Source organism: Zea mays, chromosome 4, assembly GCF_902167145.1.
Source record: "Zea mays cultivar B73 chromosome 4, Zm-B73-REFERENCE-NAM-5.0, whole genome shotgun sequence".
NCBI lineage: Eukaryota > Viridiplantae > Streptophyta > Magnoliopsida > Poales > Poaceae > Zea > Zea mays.
In genome coordinates this window covers 8,726,459-8,735,208 of record NC_050099.1, presented here as the reverse complement: position 1 = coordinate 8,735,208, position 8,750 = coordinate 8,726,459, and the positions used below count along the sequence as shown (strand labels likewise).

Genomic DNA, 8,750 nt, shown 5'->3' with positions numbered 1-8,750 from the left:
CAGAGCACCACCTCCACCTCCCCCGCACCACCTACTGCCACACTCCACCGGTCGCACCCCCACCCCGACCCGGCCACCCTGTCACCCGCCACCGTTGTCCCCACCACAGCACACCTCGGTCTGTCGCCTCCCCGATGTCCACCACATCCGTACCAACGCCCTGCCCCGCACCTCGCCACGCACCGCCTATCCTCGCGCCCGCTGCGCTTCCTCCGTCGCTGCCTACGCGTGTCCCCACTCGCCCGCCCCGAGATCTGGCGGGACCCGCGCGAGCTCCCGCGCTGCTCGCCCCTGCGCCACCGTGTCCCCGTCCCCCACCTCCTGCCTCTACGCCTGCCTCATATGTGCCCGTGCATTGCCATGAGTAGTAATAACTTGCTGTAACTTTGGAATAAGTCGGTTTGTTAACATTAGTGTGCCCTCCACCCTCAATGGACAGATCACTGGAATAAGTCGATTTGTTCATATGTCCAGTGATTTTTCCATATCTACTTAACAACCCCATTTTTCCTGTTCCACTGTTTCTTGATGCAAGACTTTTCAATATGTGTTCTTCTGGAGAACTTTTCATATGTGCCCATTCCGGCCAATCACACCTGGTGTTAGCAATAGATCCTCCGACCTAGATACATACAAAGGGGGTATGTAATGAAAGCTCTGCATAAATGTTTGAACTGCAACAAAAAGGTTGTTCACAACATGTACATCAGTCATGCTAGAACTGTGCATCCCTAAGCTTTGTTTTGTCCATAAAGAGAGAAAAATGTCTCAAAGAAAAGGGTGTGCAGGAAGAGCACAACTAAATAAGGACAGTTGTACTCGCTATTTTTTATCGAACGTGTAGGAGAACTGCGCATCCTTTATAATAGAGAGGAAGAAAAGCCTTACAAAAGAGGGGATCTTGCTGAGCATGTTCCCCAAGGATCCTACACAAACCCGTAGGAAATTACAAACTGGAACCATAACTTGACCCGACCTTGCCAAGAGCTGCAACTATGCTTATGCTCTTTAGCTTTTCACTATTTTATATTGTATAATGAAGTCTTACAACTAATTCATTGTTGTAGTAAGTCTTTTACATGAGTTATATTTTGTAACTAATTCATGGACAAAAGGCATTTAATTCTACTAATATGTAACTTAGACCAATCAAACTACAACAGATGGGACCATGGCTTGATGCAAAACTCACCCCTATGCAGAATTTGAACCATTGTGCAATACTCATGCCATTCTCCAAGCAGACAATTTCACCAGCTTTTTCTGGAATTCCTCCAGCATGCTGTAACAAGCGTATGCAAACACATAACTTTAAAATTTTAGGCATAAAGTGGATAACTTTACCAGAAGAAAAAATATATGGCAGTGTTAAATGTGAAACCAAGAAAATAGTTAGGACAATCCTTTAGCACCTCGCAGAATTTAGCTACTGACATTCGCAACCGATGACACAAGCAGATAACTCCAAAAAGCCCAGCTCCGCCCACAAAAAACTCTCCACCTATTCAAGTGCCATGGGCATGTCAGGAGATTCAACAATGTATGTCAAATGAGGATAATTGATTTAGGAAATAGCATCAAGATATTGTTATAAGTATCATTCAATAGTAATCTCAACATTTCTCGCTTTTACCAAACGTATATTGCTATTAAAATGCTGAAAGCAGGAACATCGTCCAATAGCTGGGCATAAATGTTTTTTTCTTGCAAGGAGGATGTAAATGTTTTGGTTGCACACAACTAATCATGCATATTCAAATGACTGTCTTTACTTGAGGACATCCCAGGTACAGATTTTAGATGTGGCAAAAAATGTTCAATGTAACTTTGTAGCCATCTCAAAGACTACCTCCACATTGATATTGTGGTAGTCAAGTCAGGTTGTAACAACATTGCAAGTTCAATCCACCAACATTCATACAGGTGACACGGATTCGATCACCAGGCAGTGTAGGATGCTAATGAGTCATCGATTTGAATGGCAATTTCTGCAGTCCATGGACACTTGAGTCCTGAAACTGCACACCAACATTTGCTATTCCTGCAAGTTGAAATTGTCACGAGTGGTCAGATCACAGGTAAGCTACAAATATGGACATGTAGTCATTGCCTCCAAATTCACTCGAACCTTACCTTCGTTAGCCGAACTTTGACAAGTAAAAATACCCATTACATTAGCACTTCTGTTCGGGAAAAGCGCTCCAAAAGAGGACTGCTTGTTGCTACTGCTAGCTGGCAATCCATGTCTCGGATAGTTGGGCAGAGTGGCAACACTGCTGGAGGGACTAGCCCGAGTAAAATCAAAGGTACCAGCAGATGGACATGGTTACCTGACTGAGGAGAGGGGAGGAGGTGGCCTCGGATCCGAAGGACGCGGCGGAGGTGGACGGCGAGGTGTCGGGGTCAGGGGAGCCAAGGAGGACAGCGAGGAGGAGGTCACATGCGTGGGCGAGGAGGAGGGAGAGCAAGAGGTGCACCTACCACGCCCGCTGCTGCCACCGGCGCTTGAACGACGGCCGTCGCTGGTCCAGGAACGGCCGCTGCTTCATCGGACCGTGCTCTCGCTGGCAGGGCCAGGAGGGAGGCGCCGCGCCGCGCCGATATCTGGGACGAGTTAACCACCGCACGCACGGGGTGCTGCTGGATCCTTTTGCCCATTTCCTTCCTCTCGCGCCTTCAGATCTCGGACTCGGAGGAGGAGGAGCGCAGCTGGGCCAACAGCGTGGTGTGCTCGTGCCCTTGGACCGACGTGCCTTGCTTGGACAGTTGGACTGCGGTTCGACTTGTTGATCTGCCTGCGGGCGATTCGGTAGCGGAGGGATTCACGGCAAATTTCGTGGCGGGGGTTCGCGGCGGGATGCGTGGAGCATGCGCTGCGGCGGACAGGCGGGCGTGCGGGCGTTTCACGCGGGCGGGCGTGTGGTAGCGGCAGCAGCAGGCATTCGGTAGCGGCGGGGGCAGTCTACAATAACTCCTTAATAGTTAGTAGAGATATGTAAACGAGGAGATGGAGGGAATGATGTGAGTGTCAAAACCTTGACCGAACTTCAAAATTGCAGCAGGTGGCGCCGGTGATGAGGACGCTAACGGGGCGGCGGCCCTCTTGAACCCAGATGGATGGAGTTCCTGCGGGTGCCTCGGGTGGGTGCCAGCGCGTCGGGACAGGGCAGGGCTAGAGAAGCGGGAGGACGCCCGTGACTGTGATGCCTTGGAAGGGGAGGGGTGATGCTTGTGGGAGCCCGCGGCTATGATGGGGGGCGAGGGATGCGTCTTAGGAGGCGAGAGAAGCTGCGATGCCGGGGGAGGGGCGGGTTCGGCAGCGAAAAAAGGTGAACGGATTGCGGCGGGCGGGCGGTTCACAGAGCTGGAGGAGCGGCAATGGTAACTTGTCTAGGGTACAAATTTGGTTGCTCAACGAGGAAGGCAGCAACCGACTGATCTATAGGCTTGGTAGCTGATGGAGGGAAATCCTAGTTTCCCAGACCATTTGAACCATGGACAAAGCTTGTGATCCTCAACTTGGTGGCCTTATGTGCTCCGTGTACAGGGGAAAAGGAGAAATAAACAGTAACTCAGATGACGCAGTAAACAAATGACATTGTTGAAAGGTGCTAATCAGCACATAGTAATTAGGATCCATCAACAGAATGTTAACATAAAACTTCTATTACAATGATTAGTCATTAAAATTTGAGTGATACTGAGGTTAATAGTTCAACAATAACATTTGTAAAAAATATCTTATTTAATAAGTTTTTGGTAAACCTTTTGGTCATGCTAACTATATTTGGAGGTTAATTATATAAAAATTTCTGATCTAGCAACTCTTCCCTTGCCTATAGTCATGCGGATAATCTCTTAATAATTTTACGTTGATAACGTATAAATAATAAATAATATTGGATGAGGAACAACTAAGCATAATGCTAAAAGAACAATAATTGTAACTTACAATGCAAGTGTCACTGCCAGGCTGAAGATTAGTAGCTGCAGACTCCAAATGATCTTCCTCCGGGTCTCTACTGCTTCCTTCAACAAGTGAGGTGTTTTCCTCCTCCTTTAGCACAGTTGATGAGACGGAAATACTTTCATCTACCTCTTCAATTAGTTCCTCAACTACCCTTTTGGGTGTCCCTTCTTTTGCATTTTTTATTGACCCTTCAGCTGTATTTTTAGATGTTGTCTCTGTTATTTTCAGCTGGTTCTTCAGTTGGTGCAACATTTTTTTCAGCTGGCTCATCAGTTGGTGTTTCGGTTATCCTTTAAGTGGGTGGTTCAATTGATTCTACACTCGGCATAATAACCAGCATAGTAGGCGTTGCATGATGTCCACCGATAGTAAGCCGCATAGTCTTCAACTCTAGAAAGACAATCAAACAAATCACGAGCTCACAAAAAATGGCATTTATGAAAACTGTTAGCAGAAGATTTGCTGGTTACAGAAAATCAGCTAGATATTTCCTAATTTATTAGGCATGCAATGCAAGGGCCCTCTAGTCTAGAATATACAATGTAACACCCATCATCTGAGTTAAGATGGGAAAAAAACTTATATGTTCCGAAGAAAAGGAAAACTCTGCCTCAAGTTAATTTTAATAAAACAGTTCCAGTAACTCAATATGGATAAAAAAACTAAAAAACATTACGATGTATTTCGACTAAACTCCAATTAGTAATGAATGAGTTGTAGGCAGTCTTTCATGTGAATCTTTGATGGGTCGATGTTTGCCGTGCAAATCCTGGCTGCAAGGAAGTTAAATGCAACGAGAGGAGTGTCAATAGGAACTAAGACAAGCACTCAAAAGCCTCCATTGATCTTGTGTGTGCACGGAGAACTGGAGGGTTATATTATATGCCTATGCCTGAAGCAGCTTGGAGGATGCTTTCTTTGGTGTCTCTATTGCCACGTGGCTTCGAGTCTTTCTTCCGTTGGCAGCAAGAACTGAAGGGTTGTTGCCTCTGATGTTCGTCGTCCTTCCGCTTCAGCTGCAGTAGGTGCTCCTTTTTCATCTTCTTGATCTCGGGCTCCAACGTGCTCACTTTCCTCTGTAGCTCCCTGACCTGTGCGTTGTCGGCTGCATGCCTCTTTGAGTCCAGTGTGCTGAAGTAGTTCCCACCACCACCAGCCAAGATAGATTGTCTGGTCTTCCTTTGGGTTGATCCTGGAGTTGAGACGTGAGACAGTGGAGCAGGAGATCGTTGTGGCGAGGTTTTTGAAGTGAGTAGCTGAGCCTTGGCAGTCAGTAATTTATGCTGTTGCTTCGCCAACTGCTCCCTCAGCACGCGGTTTTCCTTCTGAAGCTCCAGTACAAGCATACTTTCAGAGTCTGGTTGGTCCAGAACCTCCTCATTCACAGTGGTTTGTTGCGTCTGCAAAACAACAAGATGGTTCCACTATGTCATGAGCTTTTATTACATAGTAGAATGTGCAACGTTTTACTCACAGATTAATAGTATCAAACCTTTGTTTTTATCTCCTTGGCACGATCAGCTTAGTGAAGCATGTTCTGTGTCTCACAGAATGAAAGGTTAGAGAGGCTAATGTTGGCGATCATGACGGTGTTGCAGGCTCCTCCAACCGAGTCCTTAAGGAGTTGGGTCAGCTTGGAATTGCGATATGGTATGTGCTTCTTGCCCTCCACAAGGGCGCTAATGCAGCTGCTGAATGCAAGAAGAGAGCGGTTAATATTTGCTCCTTCGATTGACCTCTGCATGCGTTGATCTGTTGCTAGAGCTCTTTCGGATCCAGCAAGATCGATGAGAGATAGTTTCCCAACTCGTTTTACGTTAACTCCATCCAAGGATCTGTATTCTATGACAACCTGTAAAATGCCAAAGGTGGTGAGTGATTTTACTCTAGAAATTATTCCCCATAGGTCAAGCATGTGTATGAGTTTTTACCTGCAGTATCGCATGAGAACGCGATGAGGTCTCGTTTACTCGAGTCGGTTCAGTTGTTCGATTCTTGTTGCCTTTCTAAAGTAACTCCATGACCTAGAAAACAAGCATATGTAATCAGCTAAGAATGTTCCTCTCATTTTTGCTTCAAACCACTGCAAGCTAATCATGCCTAAGAACCAACTTATACCTCATCCATGGAGTATACATTTCTTTGGGTAAGACTAGCAGCAACAATTGCCTGAAATGCCCCCAAACCTTTTTTGGTTAGCTATTAAGGAGGATTACCAAAGTCCAAAACATGTGGAGAAAAAGTACAAAAAGGCCATGTGTTTAGAACTGATGCATTTTACTACTCAATCCACTTGTAATATCCAATACTTACAACAGGATTATCCTTTTACCATATCCAATACTTACAGCTAAGAATCTTAGTAGTAAGTAAATTCACTAAACAAAACTTGCTTTCAATAGTTAAGACATGGTCAAGCATTTCAGTTCATGTACCTGCTTATCTTCTCTCAGGTTAAGGGGGCTACCATGAGACAGCAAATCACTCACCGTCTCATTGTATATCTCGAGGTATGATAGCTTAATTGAGTGGTTCTTCTGCGTCACCTTGGAGAACAAATAATTCATTGCAAGCACCATTACCTCGGGGTTTTCCATTGTCCCAAGCATGGTGTAGGTCTTGCCAGCCCCTGTAGCTCCATAGTAGAACACTGTCCCATTCCTACCTTGCATAACACCCTCCACAAGGTCTGCTGTTCTGTAGGACCAGAAATGGATTATGGGAAGGTATTATCTAGTGTATGATCTCATAAACCTATACTAGTTCATCAGTAAATTCCGTCTGTCATCACTAAGATAACTAAGGAAACAATAAGATGAAAATTGGATGCTACATTTGAATGATTTGTTCCCTGATTTTTTGACATCAAACAAGCAAACAATAGTATAAATATGTCATGAAGTAGGACATGAGTTCTTTTTTCATGGAGTTTTCTTCATCAGGTAAGCAAAGCACTACTATAGTTGCCATGACATGAAAATCCAACATAATCTTATCAACTTGTGTGGATCTAGTCTAAACTTTGATTGTTATTCTTTTCATGTAACATAATCTTATCAGCATAATCTTATCAACATAATCTATAGGGGGAAAGACTACCTTTGCACATACCCATTAACAAATCTGACCAACTCAAGTGAGTTACAGATGTCTCTACCAATAGCATGCATCCAAAATATGAGCTTGAAGAACCTATGTTGTATGATTAACCACACAGGCGAGCACTAAAAACTACTCTATGTACAACTTAACATCCAGAAAAGAAGTCTAAAAAAAATCAAAACTCTGTTCATTGAAAAGAAATCACAAGACAGTTTCAAATCCTAAAGAGAACACACCTAGTGCATAAAAGCTAAGCATTCTGTTGGCATGGTACCTGCATGATCAAGGTGCAATCAATATGAGTGTCCTTGAGTGTCACACCCGGTTTTAGAAGGCAAACCGAATGCGAACCATGTACGTGCCAGGATCAGTTATTCACGTACACAGCAGTTACATAACATGGACATCATCACACAGTGCTCAAATAGTATTAAAAGGGGAAATAATAGTCGATTATATCATATGTCTGAGACGTCCATATGGTCCTTACAATAAATCAAAGTGCGAAAACGAAACGTAGATAACCGCGGCCTTCACAGGCAGCCGACTGGGGGTTGCCGCTAACCCACACCTAGAACTCGTCGTAGCCTTGGAACTCCTGGAAGTCTCCTTCCACAGCTTCATCTTCGCCTGAGCAGTGGTTACAATGCTGACAACCTGGGGATGGGGGGGTTTGGTGTGTAGAGCAAGAGTGAGTACACATCAACATACTCAGCAAGTATCCTGTTTGGCTGTAGTGGACTAGCTTTATGTGGAGGTAAGTCAAGCGGTTGCTTTTAGGTGGTCAGGTTATTATTTACTAGTAGAAAGCCAGGTTTTAACATTAACCCAAGTTATTAGCCCGATGTACCCTTTCCAAATGGAAAGAATACCACTTACCAGCACCATAGACATAACCAAAACCATCAGTCTCATTGCCACCTGTAAACCAAAATGTCTCTGATCAAGTACCACTAATCATTGGAGCTCCCTTGGCCGCTCATAACCGCGAGCACGGCTGATATATCAGTTTTCAAACACTCTGCAGAGGTTGTGCACTTTACCCACAAGCCGTGATTCCCTCTTGCCTCGGGCCGATCAAACCCTTAAACACTACCAAGGTGAATAGGCAGGGTTTCACTACATAGCCTTTACAAAGATTCCCCGGGGCTGTAGCCGCCCGTTAGGTTTCCTAAATGTACCGCACTCCTCCCCAAGGGACAAATCAACCTTGGCAGAGCGAGCCGCATACACCGAGCCCCATTGACGGCACGACGGCGAAGCGAACTACACCCCGGATCCTCTAATTATTCAGCTAAGGGCGTCCCACTCCACCCTCATGGTTGCACTGTTTTCCCGGGCGGTCATCCATAGAACAGGTCCTTACGGAGAGGCACTCGAGAAACCGCTCGAGCCCCCTTAAAGGCCACAAGTACAACATCATCATAAGAGAAGGGAAAACAGCGTATCATATAAAGTCTCATCATGTTCATTGATTAGAGTTGAGCAATAGCATAAAGCTAAACAATAATAATCCAACCCAACTAGGTAAACAAGGACATGGATAACAAAAGCTAGTCAATCCTTAGGTATACATGTGTAAAGCGGGAGGTGAATTAAAGAATGAATAGGATAGAGATAGGTCAAAGGACACTTGCCTCCACCAACCGACTGCTGCTCAGGGGCTTCTCCTGCGAGT

At 45.2% G+C, this 8,750-nt stretch overlaps 1 long non-coding RNA gene and 1 pseudogene across 1 annotated transcript; both read right to left on the bottom strand.

Moving 5' to 3' along the window:
* Positions 1-458: 458 nt before the first annotated feature.
* On the bottom strand, positions 459-1,482 carry LOC103652806 (uncharacterized). The gene is made up of 3 exons (XR_002268669.1): positions 1,413-1,482; positions 1,193-1,282; positions 459-622 (listed from the first exon to the last, which is right to left on the bottom strand). It is a non-coding gene; the product is annotated as an uncharacterized lncRNA (long non-coding RNA).
* A 3,177-nt stretch (positions 1,483-4,659) lies between these two features.
* LOC103655066 (kinesin-like protein KIN-8A) lies at positions 4,660-7,140 on the bottom strand (annotated as a pseudogene).
* Positions 7,141-8,750: the final 1,610 nt, after the last annotated feature.